Source organism: Populus nigra, chromosome 15, assembly GCF_951802175.1.
Source record: "Populus nigra chromosome 15, ddPopNigr1.1, whole genome shotgun sequence".
Classification (NCBI taxonomy): domain Eukaryota; kingdom Viridiplantae; phylum Streptophyta; class Magnoliopsida; order Malpighiales; family Salicaceae; genus Populus; species Populus nigra.
In genome coordinates this window covers 9,082,503-9,105,883 of record NC_084866.1, presented here as the reverse complement: position 1 = coordinate 9,105,883, position 23,381 = coordinate 9,082,503, and the positions used below count along the sequence as shown (strand labels likewise).

General features: G+C 32.4%; 1 pseudogene; it reads left to right on the top strand.

Moving 5' to 3' along the window:
• The first annotated feature begins 126 nt into the window (after positions 1-126).
• LOC133674703 (aldehyde dehydrogenase family 2 member C4-like) lies at positions 127-4,480 on the top strand (annotated as a pseudogene).
• The last annotated feature ends 18,901 nt before the right edge of the window (positions 4,481-23,381 follow it).

The following is a 23,381-nucleotide window of genomic DNA, read 5'->3' as shown; positions in this document are numbered from 1 at the left end:
AAACTTATTGCTAATTAATTTAAGGTTAACAAATTATATATATATAAAAAAAAACTATGCGAGCATATTTTCTGCTATTAATTGTGGGAAAGAAATTGTAAAAACAACATGAATATGACAAACAACATGAGTGAATGTCTCCAATAATTAATATGCACCATATTTTATTGCAAGCTTCTTCATCATCGTTGAATTATATATAAGAAGGATTCTCAGGGAAAACGTTTGAAACCATAGACCCCAGAACAGGATATGCCACAGCGAGAATTGCGGAAGGAGATAAAGAGGATGTTGATTTCTGGGAAGGCTGCCGTCACGCTTTTGAAAGTGGCTCGAGGCCCCAGTTGTCCGGAGCGGTATGCGCTTAATTATATCTTTCTCTAATAAATATATAGGAGCATGCTCAAGTGCATGTATACTTCGGGTTGTAGAAAAAACTTAATATTTTTTTTAAAAAAAATATTTTTTATTGATTATTGTTTGGACTGTATTTCTAATCGCATCTGAACAATTTTTTATGAAAAAAATAAAAAAAAATTTGTGGCTTGGATCATAAATTAGATTGGCAGAATAATTTGATTTTATTTTAATTAGAAAAAAAATAATGACAGTAAATGGATCAATTTTTTTAAAAAGTAAATAATTTAGATAACTCAACTATGTAGCTCAATTTATAAATCATTAAACACATAAAGAAATAACCTGACTTAAAGCTCAGATGGTCGACCTAAGGGACAAAATAAATGTTCTTGAGCAGTTATTGTTAATCTTTACTAGTACATGTGGTCTATCTTGTCGCCCACCTTATTCCAACAAAGATCCTCCTTCTCTTCCTCCTCCAAGAGCTTCAATCCACTAGAAAAATTGTATTCAACAATATTTTTAAATTAATAATAAAATTTTGATTTTTTTCTTTTATCTTTTTTTAATTTTTAATTTTTTCCTTGTTTTGTTTATTTTAATATTTTTTTAAAAAATATTAAATACAATAGTGACGGAATTATCGATGAAATTTAAATCATTGACAGAACAAATGATGAAATAAGTCTCTCGAAAAGTTCTAAAAAATTGGAAAAGAATTACAGGACTTTATCACTAACAACTAAAGATGAAATTACCAATGGACTAAATCCCGTTAAAAGTTCTAAAGAGTTGGAGAAAAATCACAGGACTTGCCATTATTAGATATAAATCTCTAATGGTTTAATTCTATCTTTAGTATGCATAACAACAATATGTTTTTTTACGATCAGTTGTCATTCATGATTTCGTTGATATATGCTGACAAAATATTTCATTGGTATTATGCAATATTCTAGTAGTGTAAACTCATAACTTGAGTCATTAAACCTAAACCATTCTATCTGGAAAAATTATGAATTCTAATTCCTAATCAATCAATTATTAGAGGATAAATTTAATAATATATTTCAATTATACAAAAAGATTAAAAAATAGCAATTAAAAGAATAAGGATCAAAATTGAAATACAAAATAAATTTTATATTTGATTGAAGAATGTAATTAAAATGAAAAATCAATTTAGCAAAAGGACCCAAAAAAATATCAAAAGAATGAGAATCAAAATTGACATAAAAATAAAAATATTTTTTGATTGAATAGTGAAATTAAAAAGAAAAATAACTTTAACAAAATAAAAAAAAAAGAATAAGGATAAATTTGGTAAAAATAATATACCATAAATTTAGATTGAATGATGAAATTAAAAACAAATAAAACTTTTACAAAAGGATCAAGAAAAAATTAGAAATAAAAACAATGCTGACCAAATTGAAAAATATAATACCATAAATTTAGATTGAATGATAAAATTTAAAACCAATAAAACTTTTACAAAATAGCCAAAAAAAAATTAGTAATCAAAAGTGTAAGGACCAACTTGGAAAATATAATATATGTTAAATTAAAATTAATGGATGAAGTTGAAAACACATAAAACTTTCATTAAATGGTCATTAACAAAAATTAAAAATCAAAGAATAAGAGATAAAGTTGAAACATTAACAACAAAGATGACCAACCTGTAATATTTAATGGAGGAGAGGAAAAAAAAAGGCTTACTGACAACAAATTGTTAATTGTCGACATATGTTATCCAATAAGCAAGAAGACACTGTAACGCTTTCAACGACACAATAAAAAAAAGTATTTTTAGCCACCAGAAAGTGTCTTAAGGTCTTCCCTGGATATGTAGGCATCTCCAACTAACCATCATTTTTTTCAATTGAATTAATTATTAAACCCTGCTAAAATACCAAAATGTCATAGATGAATCTCGTAATAAAAAAAAACAGAGTGAAAAAAACAAAAGACCTTAGCATGCATGGTTTACATTTTTTATTCCAAATGTAAATTTGTCACTTTACTATGTTTAAAAAAATTAAAAAGACATTACTACTCTTGTTTGCCAGTTTGATGAATTTTGATTTGAAAGGAAATTAGGTTATTTTATTGTGTTTTAAAAAATAAAAATAAAAATATATATATTTTTAATCAATCTTTTTATGACTAATGGGTCATGGAAAAAGATCTAAATACCCCACAAATAAGGCACTTGTTTTTTTTGTTAGTATGAGTAATGACATTATTATACTGTTTCAGTGAATAGTGTCAATGAATATGTATCTATAGCATTTTTCAAACTAGAATTAGCTTTGATAATATACGCAGACACGCGCTCACATTAAAATTTTAGCCTACTAAAATGAAGGAATTTCTCTCACTACTATATTGAAAACTATGATGATGCACACCATTCATTATGAAAGGTTATTTGTATGATATATAGGCTTCCTACCAAATTAAGTTGGACAATGCATCATATTCTATATTTTTCTACGTAATTTTCTTGCAATTTAATTTCAAAATTACATTAAAAATTTCTAACTGAAATTTTTTTAATGATTTTTCCCCTCACTTTTCACTGTTTAGCCTTTTGATTGAATTCTTCGATTACAAAATTTTACTTACACATCTCTGATCTTTTAAGAAATTCCTAAATATATAATGAATTGGACTAATTAGTTTTGTCTCTCACTTCTTTGTTTTCCTTTTCTGTTTTGCCTTTTATAATCTCCTTTTTTCTTTTTTCAGCCTCCATCTTCTTGATGAGGCTACTTTATATATAATTCTCTCTAGTATTATAATATATACACACACTAATCATGTAAGGTTTATTAAACTTAACCTCGATGTTTGTGTAACACTTGTTAAATGGTATTGAAGAGATAAAAGTTAAATATAATAAATGTAGAAATACATTAAAACACTAAAAACATATGATGTTTAATAAGTGAAAAGGTTTCATATATGAATCTTAATTTCACAGTTTTATTTTTTAAAAATAAAAATATATAATGGCTATTTTCTCAAGAGATTTACAAAACCTTTTAAATAGATCTAAAAATCCTACATGAAAAACATAAAAGTAAAACATAAATCCAAATTATAATATAGAATCTGTAAAAAACATAAGAAAATAACAAAATAGGCCTAAAGAGGAGCATCTAGGCCTGAAATCTAATTCTAGAAGATCCAATCATCCAATCAATGATTTTTTTCTTGTTTACAGAAAATTAATCATAAAATTACTTGGAAAAATTTGAGTCCAATCAAACAATGAATCTCCTGTTACGTAGTTTTAAGGTACCAACTTGATCTAGTGAGACCAAGCCTTTTTTTAAACCTAAATTTATCTTATTAGTCCATAAAGTTATTCATAAGGTTATATGAGTCGGATCCTTTCTAGTAATATCAAATCCTTATCCGAATCATCAGAACCTTCGGTTTTTCCTAGTTCGGCTATATCATGTACTGATCCGGGAAGGATTATAATGAAATTTGCAAATTAAATTAACCAAAACACAGAAGAATTAGCAGCATTAGACACTATTGATGCCGGAAAACTATTCCGTTTTGCCAAAGCTTCTGACATTCCTTCAACAGCATATTCTCTTCGTTACAATGCGGGAGCAGCAGATAAAATTCACAGGGAAGTGTTGAGAATGTCTTGCGAGTTGCAGGGTACACCTTACGTGAACCCATTGGCTTTGTAGGACACATAACTCTCTGCAACGTTCCTAGCTCCATCTTCTTTATGAAGGTTAGTACAGCCTTAACTGCTGGGTGCACCGTGGTAATCAAACCTGCCGAGCATTAATCAAACCCTACGTGAACCCACTGACACCTCTCTAAGCTCTCTTCTATGCTCATCTTACTAAGCTGGTAAGCTCAACTTATTAATCTGGATGATAATACTAATTGATTGATAGTTGCCAACGCATTTCTACAATATTATACGAACCAAGCTAGTTGACATTTCCCAGCTCTTGTGGTGTTCTTATTTATCTTCTGTTTTTTTTTTTATAAATATTTTTGATAGTCTAAATAGGCTGGCAATCCTGATGGAGTTCTCAATGTCATAACTGGATATGTACCGACAGTCTCCTATGGACTTTGACAAGGTGAGGTCGTTAGAAATAACAAGGTGAGAAGGAAACATGGTGGAAGATAATCTTATTCATGTCATCCTAGTCTTCTAAGAGAAGAAGTCGTTATAAACTTAGTATATTTATACTAGTTTTGGATAATTCAAGAAATTTAAAAAATAAATATATTTTTAATAATTAATTCTAGTACTCCCTTAATTTTGAAAGTCTCGAAACTCGAAATTTGAAATGTATTGAAGGATATCTTGCCATGGTTGTTGCATCTTTCTCATTTTTTATTTACGATAAAAACTTTAATGTGTTTTTGGATGCCACCACTGCATTCTTACAAGAAACTTGAAATAACTATGATAACGTTAGAAAATCACATGCACAGTTCAAACAAGACTCCAGCATCGCACATAGGGTTCAACAAACATCAATTGGTGGTTGAAAGTATCATCTATATCTTGTTTTGTCACCACAACATTGAAATGGTAACTATCAATTCCTTTCCAGTTATCCAAATCATATATAGGCGGTGTAATGTTTACAGCAAGCAGCAACCTTAAAAGTTTATCTGGACCGCCATCATCTCTTTGTTACAGTCCTTTACATAACATGATCCAGACATACTTGAAAGCAACAGGCTCCCTCCTCCTAGAGTTTCTTGGCCTATTTCCCTCGAAATATGTTTATGTTGTGACCAAAAATGTCAATACCACGTTGTACATTGCTCTTGATTCCGTTGAAACCACCAGTGCTCCTAGTTAAGGCTCTTGAAGAGGTCCATGCAGTGTCACTTCACTCGATCTTTTTTATCATTCTGATCTGAGCAACTGAAGAACAACTCATCAATAAAGCATATAGCTCCGTTTTTTAACAAATCAGACAGAAATTTCAGTGCCACCTCCCCTTCGTTCATCTTTAAAACCATAAAGTCAGCATACTGTACTGTTTCTCTAAACCAAGCAAGGAAAACGAACCCTTCATCTCCCATGGATGGACCAAACTCTTCTAGATCAGGATGAAGAGTAGCCTCATCTCCAGCAAGGTTTGGATAATAAATAAATGTAACACCAGACCTTTCTACCCCAGGTCCCATGGCAAAACATTCTTAGCCCATTTAGCCTCAAATTGATCGGACAAAGTATTCTCCCTAGCCTTCTCAGCCTTTGGATTGTGGATACTTTCCATTAGAACTCTCTCCCTTAAGTAACTTTAGTGTTGACTCAAGAACAAAAAATACTAGATTATTGAGTTACTGTTCGAGAGCTCACACAAGAAGAATTTGTTACTACTAAACTTATCTTCTTATTATAGCAATTGCACTTGCTTAAACATGGCTCATCTAAACCATTTTTCTTGTCTAGTGATTGCTGCTACATTCTTCATCATGACTCTTTAGCCATTGTTCATCTCTTTTATATCTCTTTTATGTAGAGTTCTCTCTTCTTTTCTTTATATATAGTATTTCTTGTACAGCATCTCTTGTATAAGAAATTGTTTTAATCATGTTTTAAGCATGTTTTCTTAGGTTTCTTCTATTTATCTTGATACAAGTTCTCAAATATCTTGTTAGGCATTATTATCTTACACCTCTATTGTTTCTTCTTTAGATGTTACTTATCTATCCACACTGTTATCTTTTTCAAACGTCTCTGCTAGATCGAACTAGTTCTAATACCTTATGATGTCAATCTCTTAATTATATAGTTAAGCAATTCTCAATCAAGTAGATAACAATAAAAAAAAGTCAAAATCAGGTTTGACAAAATCTTGACCTATAGATAACCTTGTATCTAAAAACCAAAGATATTGGAAAAAAAACTTGGACAAAAAGATAATCTTAATTATATCTAAGAACTCTAAGCATGCGAATGACGTCATAAAGCTAGTTAATATTCGATAAGTCAATGTACAATCTTTGTCCCTGCAAAGAAAGATTGTTTTGCCACAAACCAAAAAAAAAACTCATGTTTATTCTCTAACTTGCTGGCAGAATTTCTAGAGAAAAAAAACATAATATAGTCTCTTCTAACTAACCCTAATGGGACCATTTTGGGTTGCAAGATAATGGGCCTAAACTAATAATCAACTAACATACGTCCAATAATAAAATAAACCACTAAACAATGTCTAATGAGCCAAAATAAAATAAAATTAAAAAATAATTATTCAACATTAAATAAATAAATAAAATAAGATAATAAAAACAAAGTTTTCATGTCAAAATTCCTTCATGTAGTTCGAATCTCCAACTTTTGCACATTCTTGATAGATTTTCAATCTTGACTTCAAATACGTCGTTCTCTTTTGTTTGGATGAATTATTGGGCCTATCATATATTGTTGTAAAACTTGCGATGTCTAGTTTTCAACTCAACCTGAATCGCAACAAACTTCCACTTGTAGCGCCAGATATGTCTTAAACAGTACACAAAGGTCTAGTCTAACAGATTTGACAAGATTTGTCTAGTAATATGTTCTCGAACTTTATTTGACCTGAACATTTACCAAAATATAGTTTTACTTGTTTAGTATTTCCCTGTAAAATTTTAGCTAGTTTTGATATATGGTTTGAGAGATGCTTGATTTCGCAAAACTTGTAAACAAATTTGTTAAGGTTAAATTTGAACCTAACTTGGTTCATGTCACTTTGTTAGAAATAATAAGGTAAAAAGAAAACATGATGGAAGACAATATCAATCATATCATCCTACTTGGATTATAATACTTAAACCCATATATTTATACTATTCTAGAATAATTCAAGAGATTTAAAAGATAAATATATCTTTAATAGTTACGTATTTATCTAGAAGATACCTATAAGAAATAAAAAAACACTTTGACTTTAAGATTAATTCCAACAAAGGTGTCATTGAGTTTGCTAAAAGAAATTAGAAAATTGTACTACAGTTTATGACAATACACATCATTGCTATGTCAAAAAGTTTTACTAGGTATGTAGAAATTGGATGCCAAGTAATAAAGGATGTTGCAGCTTGCAATTTGAAATCAATTTCACTTGAATTAGGTGACAAGTCACCTTTACTAATTTTTTATGATGTTTTATAATCTTGCTCTCACTAGCATCCTGTCTAACAAGGTAAGATAATATTTGCTTTCGGTCTTAATATATATAGACTTTCATTTAGGGAAACTAGTATGGTCTAAATTTAGTTTAATGTAATAGCATTTATGTGTTATTGGTGTCATTGTTATTATATAAGTACATATATATCAGGGAGAACTGTATGTTGAATTTGTTAAAAAGTTTGGTATGAAGGAGAAAGATTGGGTTATTGGGGATATTTTTGTTCCTAGAATTCATCAATGACCTCGAGTAAGAATTGAGGACTTCATGGATGGTTCTCATGTTGAGCCAGCAAATTGTTTAGTTTAAGACTTAGATTTAGACTGAGAAAGACACTCATTACAGTAAGCTTTTATTGTTGAGACTCAAAATTGATACCTAAAATCAAGAATACACAATTCATCTCTAGAAAGCTTTCGGCTAAAGGCAACAACTTCAGATAAGAAAGTTTGGTCCTCTTCAATAGATAGAGATTATACAGTTAAAACTTGTTCTTTACTTATTGACAGAATTGTGAATCCAGAGTTTAGAACTTTTAAGGCTTCGATATGGCAAAAAAAGGTCCCTCCTAAGGTTCAATCTTTTCTTTGGCTACCTGTTCAGAATAGATTATGCACTAAGGATTTCTTACGTTGTCGTAATATAATCCCAGTTGATCAAGCCTTTTGTATCTTCTGTGAAAATGAGATTGAGACTTCAAATCATCTTCTCCTCCATTATAGACCAGTGTGGAAATTATGGATGAAATTCTTGGATTGGTGGGGTATTAGTGGTTGCCTTCCCTGCTGTGTGGATGATCTTTTACATCAGTGGCCCAACCTAGTATTTGGAAAATTCTAGTGTAAGGCTTGGTCTATGCTTTCTTGTTGTGTTAGTTGGAGTATATGGCTTATGAGAAACAAGGTAATCTTTAATGATGGAGCTGTGACCTTCGAAGATAGTTTCTCCTTAATTTTTATCGCCTCTCAAATTGGCTCAAGTCTGCTGATAAGTTCTTTATGGCTATTGGCACTACTTTAATTATGGGACCTGAAGGTATTATAGATTGGTCAAACACCAAATCAAGGCTTTAAGCATGGCGTATCAGCTTTTTTCAATCTTGATGTTCTTTTTCGGCTATGTATTTGTTGACTTTCTTTTTCTTTCCTTTTGTATTTGCTTTTTGTTTTTGTGACTCTCTTTTCTTTTATGCTTTTCTTTCATGTATCTTGTTTTTGGCTACCTTCTGGTTAGCCCTTTTAATATATCGACTTATTCCAAAAAAAATTTACTTATTGGAGAGAAAATAAAAATTACACCAAAGAAAGAGAAGAAAAATATCTTAACTTTACTCATATACTCTTTATAATTTTACCTAACTTTTTTTTATCACTTTAGTGTAGTTTTTTTATTTGGATAGTCTTCTCTTACAAGCCCTTTATTTATAGTTGAAATGAAAAAACACATACCATGGGTTTTTTTCCCAAATATTTTGTAAACAAACCCCTAAATCTATTTCCTAAAAAACTTCCCTTACTTTCTTAGCTTGATTCATAACTAGTTGTGTGCCTAATTTTTCTCCACACACAATAATCTCTAACTTAGAGATAAACAACACCAAATTTGTCTTATATCATTGAAACCTATTAAAACTTTGCAAACCCTGTTAAAGCTTTGCAAAACTTCAGATTGTAAGTGCAATTCCCTTTATTAACATGTCTACTAGATTATTACTGCCATAGAAGTTCTCTAGTATCAATGCTCATCTTCAAACAAATGTCAAATTAAGTGATATCTAATCTTAATATGTTTAGTTATGAAATGGAATGCTAGATTTTTTTCAAGAAAGATTACATTTTGATTGTCACTATAAATAGTACCCTTCTTATTCTCTGTGTAGTTCTTTCAAAAAACTATACAAATATACCTTCTTTTATGTAGCTTTAGTTATTGCTACATATTTAGTATCTATAGTAGAGAGAGCAATAATCTTATATGGCTTCAAATTCCAACACATAACTATATTACCTAAAGTGTATACAAACCTTATAGTACTTTTTATGTTATTAGCATTATCAGCTAAATTGGCATCCATGTAACCTTGAAACTCCAAGTCTAACTTTATGAAACAAAGTGACATATTTGAAGAACCATTTAAATATTTTAAAATTCACTTAACCATTTTTCAATGTTATTTGCCTAGATTACTCATGTATTTACTCATAGTTTTCATTACATGTATAATATATGTCCTTATACATACTATATCATATAAGAGACTCATAATTGTTAATACATAAGGAACTTAACTCATGTAGTTTTTTTCTTTGTCCATCTTTGGTGCCTACTTCTTAGTTAGTCTAACATGGCTAACCAAGGTTGTGTTTACTGGTTTTGCTCCATCCATGTTATGTTTATAGAGTACAGACTCTTTCTATGAGAGGTTCAAGGTACCATTAGCTCTATCTTTAACGATTCTCGTACCAATGATTTGTTTTATAGCTCAAAAATCTTTCATTTCAAACTATTTTGACAACTACCTCTTCAGTTTATTGATTACCTTAATGTTAGATCTTATAATTGGTATACCATTCATATAAGTAGTAGAATAATATAATATTTATCAAAATTATCCAAATAACAACAATGGTTCAATCTTATGAACTTGTTGTTGTAAATAAAATTATCAAACTTATTATACTATTATCGTATAATTTGTATTAAATCATTCAAGCTCTTTTTTAGCTTGCAAATCATATTTTCATTTCTCTTTACTGAAAAACCTCTATCTACTACACATGGATATCTTCATCAAAATCCTTATGAAAAAAAGTAGTCTTCACATCAGATGTAGAGCTTTTGTAGCTATAACCATTACTATCTTGATTGTTGTTAGCTTCACCATCAAAGAAAAAGATAAATATAAAATTGATACCATTTTTTATTAAAATTCTTTCACAATAAGTCTAACCTTGAATCGTTTAATATCATTTTATTTAATTTTCACCATGTAAACCCATTTGTTGTTTACATCCTTCTTTCTTATGGTTAGTTTGGTTAGCTCTGATGTCTAATTCTCTAATAAGGAATTCATTTCATATGTCATAGTTAACTCCTACTCACTTAATTCTTTAACTTGTAATGGTTCATCAAAACTCTTTAGCTTATATTTTTAGTTAACAAAATATAATTTGGTAATGATGAGAAATATTTTAGAGATATGATATTTTTAAAAGACCTTCTGCTATAAGTTGTTATTATATATTATTCTACATGTGGATCAATATTTTCATTAGAGTGATCATTGTTCCACATAATACCCTTTATAATATCATTCACATTAATTATCTTATTCTTTTTCATTTCTTTTTCAAAACTTGTTGTTGCCTTGTCTTCATATGCTATCTTTTTATTGAACATGATATTTTTACTTATAATGATTTTTTTTATTTTTTTATTATTCCAAAATCAATATTCTAACTCATTATGGTATACCTAATAAAGGTGCATTTCTTAGACAAGATCATACTTGCTTCTAGCTTTAGGGTTTATAAGCACATATAAAAGATAAACAAATACGTTTAAATATGAGAGTTTTACCTCCTTTCAGGTTTAGACTTGTTCTGGAGTTTTGAATTTCAAAAAGATAAAAAGTTTTTGGTTGATCAACTAAACCACAATGTTATCTACCTTATACTAAAATGTTAGAGATAACCTAAAATTTAGCTTAATGCTTTTGCAGCCTTGTGCTTCTAGCTTATTCATTGATGGTCTTGTTTATATGCTCAGTAACATCATTTTATTATGGTGTGCCTATAATGTTCTTTCATCCTGATACAATTAGCTCCACATTATTCCTTACAACATTTATCGATATATTCTTTTCCATTATCAAACCTCAAGAATTTTCAAGTTTGATTCATTCTTAACATTAACCTTTCATTTCTTGAATGTCTAAAACACATGAAGTTTATTTTCTAAAAGGTAAACTCATACCTTCTTATTGAAGTCATCAATTAAGGTAGCATAATATCAAGAGTGTCCAAGAGATGCCACTAGACAAAACCCCTATAAATCTAAGTGTTCTAGTTTTATCTTTCTTGTTATGAAGGCTTTGCTACCTTTTACAAAATTGAGTTTCTTTTGCTTGCCTGTAATATAGCTTTCACACATGTTTAGATCAACTAATTTAATCCACCAACTTCCTTTTTTGATAGAAATAGTTTCACCCTCTTTTGAGTCATATGGAAAAGTTTGTAATGTCATAGTTTTGCTTGATTTTTAGCTTTAATAGCAACAATGGTATGTGTTGGTCCTGAGATCATATACAGTGTACTAGTTTTCTTACCTTAAGCCAAAACCATTGCTCCTTTAAAGACCTTTCATATGGCTTTCATAAAACTTATTGAATGACTATTATCATCAAGTTGTCCCATAAGGAATAAGTTCTTTTTTAGTTCAAGAACATGTTTCACTTGCTATAAATTTCATATAAAACCATTTGGTAACTTGATTTTTATATTTCTCTGCCTATAAAATCTAATGGTTCTTCATCAGCCAGGTATACCACATCAGAATCACCAATAACATAATTCTATAAGATTTCTTGATGTGGAATAGTATGGAACAAAGTGTCTAAGTCAAGAACTCAATCATTAACTAGACTATAAATAACAAGAATTAGAAAATCATATACCTCCTTAGTAATAACATTTACAAAATCAGCTTCGGCTTTTCTTGAATTTCTTCAATTCATTATAAGGTGACCAAATTTTCTATATTTACAATAATCACTTTGCCTCCTAGGCATAGACTTACTTTTACACTTAAGTTTAGATTTACAATCTGCTATTATTTTAGCTTCTGATAGATCTTTTACCTCTTGTCTTGAGGTTTAAGAAAGCACTAGAAATTGAGTTTTCATTTGCATCCTTTCTTTGAAAAAATTTTCCAAGAATGAAGTCTCGAATGTCATCATTTTTTAACTTAGATTTTTCAATAGAGTTACTTACAACCATTCTCATAGCCTCCCAAATATTTGAAAGTGAAGCCAATAAGATTAAAGCTAAAATCCTATCATCAAACTCAATTTCAACATATGACAATTGATTTTTTATGATGCTAAATTCATTTAGGTATTATGTAATAAATATTCATTCCATCATCTTTAGATTGAATAATGTTTTTATCAAATGCACTTTATTATTTATCAACGACTTCTCATATATACTAGATAGAGTTGTTATCAGATCCATAATGGTCGTTTCTTTTATGATACTATATGAAACTTTCCTTGATAAAGTTAGGTAGGCAACACCTAAAACTTGTCTAATTAGAAGGTTTTGTTTTTTTCTCCTCCATCTTTTCCATCATTTTCCCTAATAGAAAAAGATGAAGTTCTACCTATAGAGACAATATTGAACATGTATTCTCCAATACTTAAAATACATGCCATCAATTGTTTTCTAATTCCAACAGTCTTTACTTATTTTCTCATCATTATTTCCTCTTACACTAACTTTAAGTCTAGTTTGGACAATCAGACATTGTGATTGTATTCAAAATGATCAAGTTAGTTGGAACTAGTATGAAATTATCAAAATCAAACTTTAGAGGACTTAGACCTTATCAAAAGAAATATATCCTTATAGATGGGATTAAATTAAGAAATAACATAGGTAGCATGTACTATTTTCCATATTATATTATTACCTTATACAGGGGATAATGTGACAAACACATGGTAAATGACTAGACCATCATGCTAACGTGACTAGTGATGTGTGTAACAACATTTTTGGTGTTGTGGTGAGATAATCGGACCTTTAGATGATGTGACAAATGATGTGTCTATTTATATGACATTAACATGCACTCGATCGAGTTGAAAGGTCATGTGTTTGGGTTATCAAACAACAAGGATAACCAAAACATCTAAAGGTGCATGTGAATGTGAATGAATATGGGCTATATATGGACACATGTTTTCTAGGTGCTTGAGGCTCATGGGACTCATTATGATTTATATTTTACATGATATTTCTTAATGTCCTCATAGTAGTATATTCCAAACATGTTTTTGAATAATTTTTTATTTCTGAACAAAAAAACAATCGTTAAGACTTCAATACTAGTTGTTAGGACCTAAGATGAATACCTAGAATCAAGAACACATAATTTAATATGGTTTGAAAATTTGCATATATCCATAGCGCTATTAGTTTTACTCATCGAAAAAAAATTACACAAAATGAGAAGGAAAAACTTTCTCAATGCAACTCACTGTTTCTAATTTTTCCTCACTTCTCTCTATCACTATATGTGTTTTTGATACACACACACACACTTTACTCTTGTAAGCTCTTTATTTATAGTTGAAATGGGAAACATAAACTTGATTTTTTTCTTTAATAGTTTGATAGATGAACCCCCAAATCTCTTTTTTGGAAAACTTCCCAAAATTTTTACCTGGATTTGCAGTTAGTAGTATGCCTAGTTCATCTCCACACACAAAACTTACATGCTTAAATGACTATATATTAATGAATGCTCTTAGAGGACATGTTCGCTAGTTAGGACTCTTACTATTGGGTTTTCTAAAACTCTTAGACGCAATGGAGAGGTAAATTTAAAAATATTTATAGAGTCTCAAGGATCTTGTTCAACAAATCTAGGGTTGTTTAAGGTTTATGTGAAGATTACCTGACGATTAGGTATTCTTTTTTAGGTTTGATCAACTTCCTCAAGACTGACTTATCATAAATCACAAGTCGTCCAAGTTTCTAATTTATAACAATAATCTACATGAACCACCAGTGAAAATACTCTATAACCCTTTTAAGAGAGAGGGATCACTAAGTCTTTGAGTGTTAGCCTTTTGTTTTGTTTTTTCAAGTGTTTTTATATCGTCTATAACTTATATAGTTTTTCTCTACAAAAAATATGAGGCATATCATTCTATTTATATAGAAACTTGATAATCCTATAAATAAAGAAATATCAATTTGTCCCCTGAACAATATCACATACATTATTTTAAGAAATTTTTAGAAATTCATTTAATCAAGTCCCTATTTGATTTTCTAGGTCTAAAATTATAATCTCATATATTAAGTACATTTTAGTCTTCAAGTTCTAAAACTTATTTACAATGAAGTTACACTTGATTAATTATCTCATTTTATTTTTTGACCAATAGTTCTTATACGTGTGACCCATTAGGTTCCTTAATATTTTGATCTAAATATAAATCACAATCCTATATAAAATAGAATTAAATAATTTAACTTATTATCAATTCAATAAATATAATGATATATATTTGAAGATTAAGTACAATGTCTAGCAACATGTCATGATCCCTTAAATATTAGAAAACTCATAAGTGGTTTGACTTAACTTTTCAGTGACTTGTTTTTTAGTGTAATTATTATTCATTTATCAAGATTGTTCCGATTTAAACATTATTACATGGAGTATGTATACTTTGTTAAATCATATTTATTCTCAACACCATGGTCATTGATTATTTCAATAAGATTTGAAGTCCTTTTCAAATCTTTTTGTGCAAAGATTTAACAATCAATATTATTTGAGAACATACAGACTATTTTTTTAAATCACCTAGGGTGATAAATCCTCTTTTTATTACTCAAATACAATCATATTATTCATGTTATACCCAATAATGTTCATTTGTTAGCCTTTATTAGGATAACATTTAAGTAAGATCAATGCATAACATTTAATTTATAAGATAACTTCATGATCTCAAATCTAATGATTACTTACACAATTGTCATATGAGCTTTTTTCTAGGCTCGAATGATCTCTCTATATGAAATCCTCATGCGGGTTAGTTCAATGTACATATCATCTAACAAGCACCTACATATTAGTTCTAAGTAACTTACATACCTCAGCATATGAGAATAAATAATTCTTTTCATAAAGGAAAGAATATAATATGTACTAGTCTCAATAACTCCTATTAATATCATGTCTTAATACAACATTAATTAAGATAATTTAGGAACAATGTATTGATTCAATAGAAATTTCATAATTATAACCACTTTAAATTTTTCTTTGCAAAGTATTTATGTCTCAATGACTTTATATTTATTCTAAATTTAGTAATCAATTAGATTTATAATCAAACATAAATGAATATTAAATATAAAGAAAAAATTTATTAATAAAAAATATATTTTTATATGAACAAGTCATTGTCACGTGTAACCAATCGATTGACTACATGACATATACGCTAACATCAACATCTTAGGTAAACAGTTTTTAAAAACTACATGATTGGTAATATGTGTGATTTATCTAGTGGTAGGTTGATAAGAAGTAGTATGTATTTTTCCAAAACCTAACATGTCCTAGAAGGTTGACCCAGGACCTACACGATCCAGGACCTTGGTCAGGTTTTAAAAAGAACAATGTCTTAATACAACATCAATTAAGATAATTTAGGAACAATGTATTGATTCAATAGAAATTTCATAATTATAACCACTTTAAATTTTTCTTTGCAAAGTATTTATGTCTCAATGACTTTATATTTATTCTAAATTTAGTAATCAATTAGATTTATTAATTAAACATAAATGAATATTAAATATAAAGAAAAAAATTATTAATAAAAAATATATTTTTATATGAACAAGTCATTGTCACGTGTAACCAATCGATTGACTACATGACATATACGCTAACATCAACATCTTAGGTAAACAGTTTTTAAAAACTACATGATTGGTAATATGTGTGATTTATCTAGTGGTAGGTTGATAAGAAGTAGTATGTATTTTTCCAAAACCTAATATGTCCTAAAAGGTTGACCCAGGACCTACACGATCCAAGACCTTGGTCAGGTTTTAAAAAAAACAAAACTGAAGTTGCAATTGGCTCAGTCAAACTCGAGTGACATGTCAGGTCAATCAGGAATTTAGGTGATTTAGTGTAACTCGAATGAAACCTGGCTCTTTTTTTTAACAAATGTTGTTTTGTGATTAGGATACAAATCCTTATTTCTCTTATTTCTCTTTCTTCCCTTATTTTTCTTTCCTTTCTTAGTTCATTCTTGATTTCTTCTTCGATCTCACCTTCATTGCCACCTCTATAATCACCAGTTGTACTATTATTGCCTCTATTCTCCTCAGTTGATCCACTAGCTATAACTCTACCAACGACGATAGCTACCATAACTCCTCATATGAAGAGGAAATCAATGAATTAAAGAGAATGGGTCGTTATAAGAAGAAGTTGGAGCTAGTTCTCAAATTGACCAAATCATATACTAATTCAATTTTTGTTCAACTTGTTTAAAGAGGAATCAATAACGAAGGAAGAGAATAATACAACATTGAATAAGAAGAGGAAAATCAATGGATCTGAGAGTGAAATGGTGTATAAAAAATGCAGAAAAAATAACAAAGTAAAGATAAGGAAATCTCATTGACAAATTGGTTCATCCACACTAACAATTGTGGTATCAGAGCCTCTCTGGTTTGGGAGTGACCATGACTTCCTCTTCTCTCTCTTTAACACCTTCCTCTTCCCTTCTAACTTCTTTATCCTCCTTCCATCTTCCCCCTTCCCCTTCCATTCGCCAGTCTACATCTACCAAACTTGACTATCTCTATGAGGTTAGCCTTTTAGATGATACCCAAAAAATCTCTGAAACAAACCTTCCTCTTGTCAATCCTTACCATGCTTTTGCTAAAAAGTCTCCTTCTGTTATCCGTAGTATTAAAACTCTCATCAAACAACCTTCTCGTGTGGCCAAAGAATATGTTCAAGCCTCCTCTTTTGACCAACATAAAATTCCTGTTACTTCTCGCAAACAATTTGTTACTCTTGAAATTCCATCAGAATTTCCCGGCCAATGGATTTCCCAAGGATATACCCATATTCATTTTGGTGTTATCCGACTAGCCTTGTCTTATCATGGCCGAAAAGGTTTACCTGTTGCAGCCAGATTAGCTCTTCTAGATACTAGATATTTAGAGTATCAACATGCATGCATTGGATCTCTTGAAACTACATTTAATTGTGGCATAGTAGTTGTCACTTTCTATCCCAACTTCAATATGGCTTTGGATGATCCTCAACTTCATCACTTTTTGAAAGTCCAACTACAGATCACTGGTGCTGATCAAGTTTTGGACACCTATCAAGCCACTCTTCATTATCAAATGGCTTATCGGGTCCAAAATCATGCCTTTGATTTAGTCCTCCCTGTAACCAATGATGCTTTGCTTATTACTGTTGATACCAATCAAAGAGCCACCTGTACTCATATCCCGCGCCAAATCCTGAAAGAGGACTTACTGAAACTACTCCCCTCTTCTTGGATTACCAATTATGAAAAGTTGCATCAAAGCTATGTCCCTATCCAATCCACATAACCCGAGTTCACCAAAAAGGCCGATGGTACTGTTGAAATCATCTTTAAGAAAGGAGAATCTTCTACTTCTCCACCAGGCATCTTTTCCTCCTCCATCTCGATGGTGCAACCAGCTAACAATCCTCTACCAGTACCTGTAAAATCTTTCTCTACCGACGGTCTCCCCGTTTATTCTTTTGCTCGGGATAATCATGTTTTTTGGGACACTTGTACTTGTGAAGATTGTTGTAGTCCAAATACTGAAGATGACTCCTCTAAGCCAAAAAGGAAATCTTCTGGTAAGAAGCTGAAAGCCAGATACAATCAAGGAGACCGAACAGTTGACACTTTAGGACAACCCTCTAGAAAGTTTGACTATCTTGTCAAATATACTCCTCCTTCTTAGGCCTCTCCGGAACATGTCCTCACAATCTCCATGTATCAACCTACAAGACCTTATGATGATGATTTTCCTGCTTTACAAGAACAGATAAAAGATAGGGTTCGTACTCTTCCCCAAGTCCACAACCCTCAAGGCGTAGATGTTGATGGCCGCCCTAAACAAGTCACCCAAGCGGAAGCAGTTCTCAATTGGCAAAGTTAAAATGCCATTGCTCAAAATTTTGTTCTTCATCGAATAGAATCTAAGGTTAACTTGGTTCAGACTAATCTGAAAAAGATGGTTGTCTCTGTTGATTCTCGAATTCTTCATCTCGAACAACTATGTGTTGAAATTCAACAAAGGATCTCCACCATCCATGAGTATTTACTCCTTCAAGCTTCTAATGGCAGACATGTCGACCCTCAAAAGGAACACGAGATTCAGTCTCTCAAAATATAACTCAAGTCTTTTTAGGCTGAATTAGCCAAATCCAAATCTAAGCCTTTACCATTTCCTGAACCTCCACAGACTAGGATAACCCCCAATTATCCAGACCCTTATTGGGCTAAACATTCCCCTTCCTACAACCCCTAAACTCCACCTACCACACCTCAACTATTTGGAAACCCAGCCACTAAAAACTTTTCAAACCTCTCTCCAAAAGAGATAAAGGGAAAGCCCCAGTACCAACCACTTCCAAAAAACCCAGATCACCAGCCCCTATCATCTCTTCATCATCTGATTCTTTTGAATCTAAACAGCATGACATTGATGATCCATTTCAAGACTTCTAGGACCCTTATCAACTTATGATCCAGTCAAACCACCCTTCCAACCCTATTCAGTCTTTTCTTACCACTTATTCCCAACAGACTATTCCTAAAATCCTTACCTATGAACCCCTTCCCAATACATCTGACGAAGAGACTCCTGATGATGACATTTTGGTACCTTCTGAAGACTCTTTTACTGATGAAGATTCTTCTAACACTTGTTCTATACCACCATTACTGATGGTTGATCCCCCTCTAGCACCGACATCAGATCCTCAATCATCACGGACTCGGCAAAAGTCGCCTCCAACCTCTACTACAAGAGTTTGTGTGGATGAACCAATTAGTAGTGATGATAAGGTAAATCTCAATCCTCGCCATTATAATCCCCATAACCATTCTCCAGGTACCGGTGGTTATTTTACTCTGGATGATATCCCATGCGTCAAATGGCGAGAAAAAATTCTTGAATTTCATTCATGGCTAACTAGCTATATGCTCAAGGACGGCGCAACCCTCAGGGATGCATTACAACAATTCTTTGCAAAGTTTTCCGACACTTTATGGGACTGGTTCCATGCCTTAGGTGACTAAAGACAAATGCAATTTGTGAATAGTGCGTCTCTTTCTGAAGCTCTAGGCTGGCTTCATTATGAATTCCTTGGTGAAGCTTTAAATGACAAAGAAATAGCACGGTATGAGTACTTCAAAATGAAGTGTTGTTCCTATTTGCGATCTGATCTTGAAAGGCATTTTAAAGACATGTGCCGCCGATACCATATTCTCTCTGGTCCGGATGATCCAAGCCCCAAACATGTCTTTTTGGCATCCATACCTCGAGACCTGGCTCATGAGACTTTCAAATTATTCAAAACCAGAAAAAAAGTTATTGACAACCAATCTCTTGGCACCATATTTCATTAGGTGTTGGAAGCACTCAACAAAATGTATGATCAACACAAATATTTTACCAAGCTATTACAGCCTGACAAAAATATGCTTTGTGCTTGCAAGCGATCAGATTTGCTGTTAAATGCTTAGATAATACTGATTGCAATTATTCCATGAAAAAGAAGAAGCATTTCAAGAAAATCCACCGATCTTCTTTCAATGGTCGCCAGAAGAAATGGAAGTTCTTAAGACGCCGCCACACTCGACGCCCCAAGCACTTCACTTCCAGCTCTAACAGATGCTTCATCTATAAGCGCAAAGGCCACTTTGCAAAAGCCTGTCCTCAAAGAAGGCCCAGTCATTGAAGTTAATTGATTTTCTAGCCCAAAATACACAGTTCAATCCTGATGGTGATGAAGTTGAATCCTTATTCTCCCTCACGGATGAAATCACTCCTGATACCATAGCTGTTGTCACCGATGAAAGCTCTGATAATGAGATCTATGAACTTTACCTAGCCCAACCTACTATTTCTCCTTCACATCCAATACCCTTAGCCCTTGTTACCCTTCTTACATCCACATATGCTAGGCCCATCAAAGCCATAGCCTTATTTGACACAGGAGCCCACAAAACCATTCTTAACCCAAAAGTTCTTCCCTCCTATTTTTGGGTCACCCATAAAGAATACTTTCGAGCCGCTGATAACCAAGTCTTTTGCACCCAACTCAAAACTAAAAAGCCTATTACCATACAAATTCTGCCATAATATTCTGTCAAAACCCATATTCTTGGTTCTCCTTTACCTGGCAAAGACTTAGTCATTGGGTTTGATGTTTACTTCAAATCCAAGTTCAGAATCCTTCCTCGTGGTATTCAGTATAAATCTCATTTCCTTCCATACACCATTATCCATTCACTTTATGAAATCCAACCTTCTTCCACAGAAAACATTGCCCTCCTCAAAGCCCAAATTATCCAACACTCATGTTCAAATTCTCATCAAGACTTTCTTGCTAAATGTCCTCATCCATTATGGCAAAATCCGCAGTTTTTTATTAAACTTCCTTTCAAGCTTAATAAAGACATTAATCCCACGAAAGCTAGTCATTCAGGAATGAATCCTGAGCACAAGATGCTAGCTAAAGAGGAATGTGCCCAGTTACAGGCCCAAGGTTTAATTGAACCTACAGACTCTCAATGGTCCTGTGAAGCCTTTTATGTTAATAAAAGGTCTGAACAAAAACGAGGCAAACTCAGGCTGGTCATCAATTACCAGCCCTTGAATCATTTCCTCCAAGATGATAAGTTCCCTTTACCCAATACCATGACATTATTCTCATGCCTTCACAATGCCAAAGTTTTCTCCAAGTTTGATCTCAAGAAAGGGTTTTGGCAACTAGGTATTCATCCTAAAGACCGATACAAAACAGGTTTCTTCATACCCGATCATCATTATCAATGGAGAGTCATGCCTTTTGGTCTTAAAGTAGCACCCTTATTATTTCAAAAGGCCATGATTAAAGTCTTTGAACTATGCTTCAATCAGCTTTAATCTACATTGATGACGTGTTATTTTTCTCTAAAGATGAGGACTCACATGCTACTTTGTTAAAGCAATTTGCAGAGATTGTTCACCACCATGGCATCATGCTTTCTGAGAGCAAGATGCTTATTTGTCAAAAGAAAATCCAATTTCTAGACATGGTCTTTGCAGATGGTGCTTATACACCTGACACCCATATAGCTGAAGAACTCCAAAAGTTTCCAAACGGCCCCCTCACGAGAAAGCAAATTCAACAGTTTTTGGGCATTGTTCAATATCTTAAAAATTTTATCCCTCGAGTTGCACAAATGACAAGACCACTCCAGCTCATGCTTAAGAAAGATGCGGATTCTTGGACAGAAAAGCAGACTCGAGTTGTTAGAGAATTAAAGACAGCCACACAAAATCTGTCTGCTTTAGTCATTCCATCCACAGGCTAGCGCATACTCCAAACTGATGTCAGTGATAAGTGGAGTGTTGTCCTCCACGAGGACAAAAATGGCCACCGACACACATGTGGATATAAAAGTGGGTCATTCAAGGAGTCAGAAACCCACTACCACTCCACTTTCAAGGAAATCTTAGCTGTAAAGTATGGCATTCAAAAATTTGAGTTCCACCTGGCAGCCTATCACTTTACAGTCGTCATGGACTGTTCCTCTTTTCCAAAAATGCTACAGTTCAAACGCAAGATGCTTCCTCATCCCCAGCTTCTGAGATTAGCAGAGTGGTTTTCCAAGTACACCTTCACCGTCGAGCATATAAAAGGCACCAAGAACTTGATCCCAGACATGCTCACCAGACCACCCAAAACACAAATATTACTCCTTCCCCTGATTCTTATGGCCTCTTCTTTCAACCTACCTCCACCCAGCCAAGACTTTCCTACTGATGATCTACCTCATCTTGCTCAAGAAATGGTTCTTAACCACACTCTTGACATGCAGGCTAAGGACAAGCTGTTTAGCCTCCAAGACTACCTTCTTCTTAACTATGATATGTCTTTCTTTTGTTTCCAAAGCTTAGGCATCCACCCTAAATATCCTTTCATTCATCTTTTTGCTTTCAAACCCTCTGGCTTGTTCCCCAAAGAACTCTACTTCTTTCTATGGTATTTCTGTCACCTGTACCATATTGCCATTGAGTTTCCCACTGATTGCTTTCTTTCTAGCCTTCTTAGGACTTCTTGGCCAGCGGACTCTTGGTACTATACTTTGAAGTTCCTCACTTGGTTCCACAACCCCACACAATGGATCTCCCTTCTCCAAAATGAAAAAACCAACTGGCCCCATCCTCAACCTTGCTGGATCGAAGTACATCGTAGTGCATCTCAAAATAAGTCTATTAAGCAGGCTTTTGCCCATTTGTTCTCTATTTTCATATTCCACGGGCCTTTCAAAGCTTCAACAGACAATCTGGTTATGAGTTTTCCCCAGGTTACCGTCTACAAAACTCATCCTTACTCCCTGTATGAGCACCCCTTGGACAACCTTCCGGAACTCAGGACTTTGCAGAAAACAGTGTGCCTAAAGAACAACATTATTCCTGATGAAATCTGGCCTAAAGGAACAAATCCTGATGAAGAAATTGACTATGATTTATATGACCCTCAATATTCTGCTCATCTCCATGACCTGCAAATGCGGTACAAAAACAAAAAACTCAAACACATCATTCTAGGCATCCCAACACTTCTGGAACCACATGAGATGGAAATGGTTGCTAATGATGACTATGTGTTGGTCCTACAAGTTCAAACTACTCGAGATCAGGATAACCTATCAGATCAAAATCTCTCTCCAGATCATGAACCTATTGTCGGCTGATGTTCTGATTCGCTTGTCATTTGTATCATAAGGGTATATTA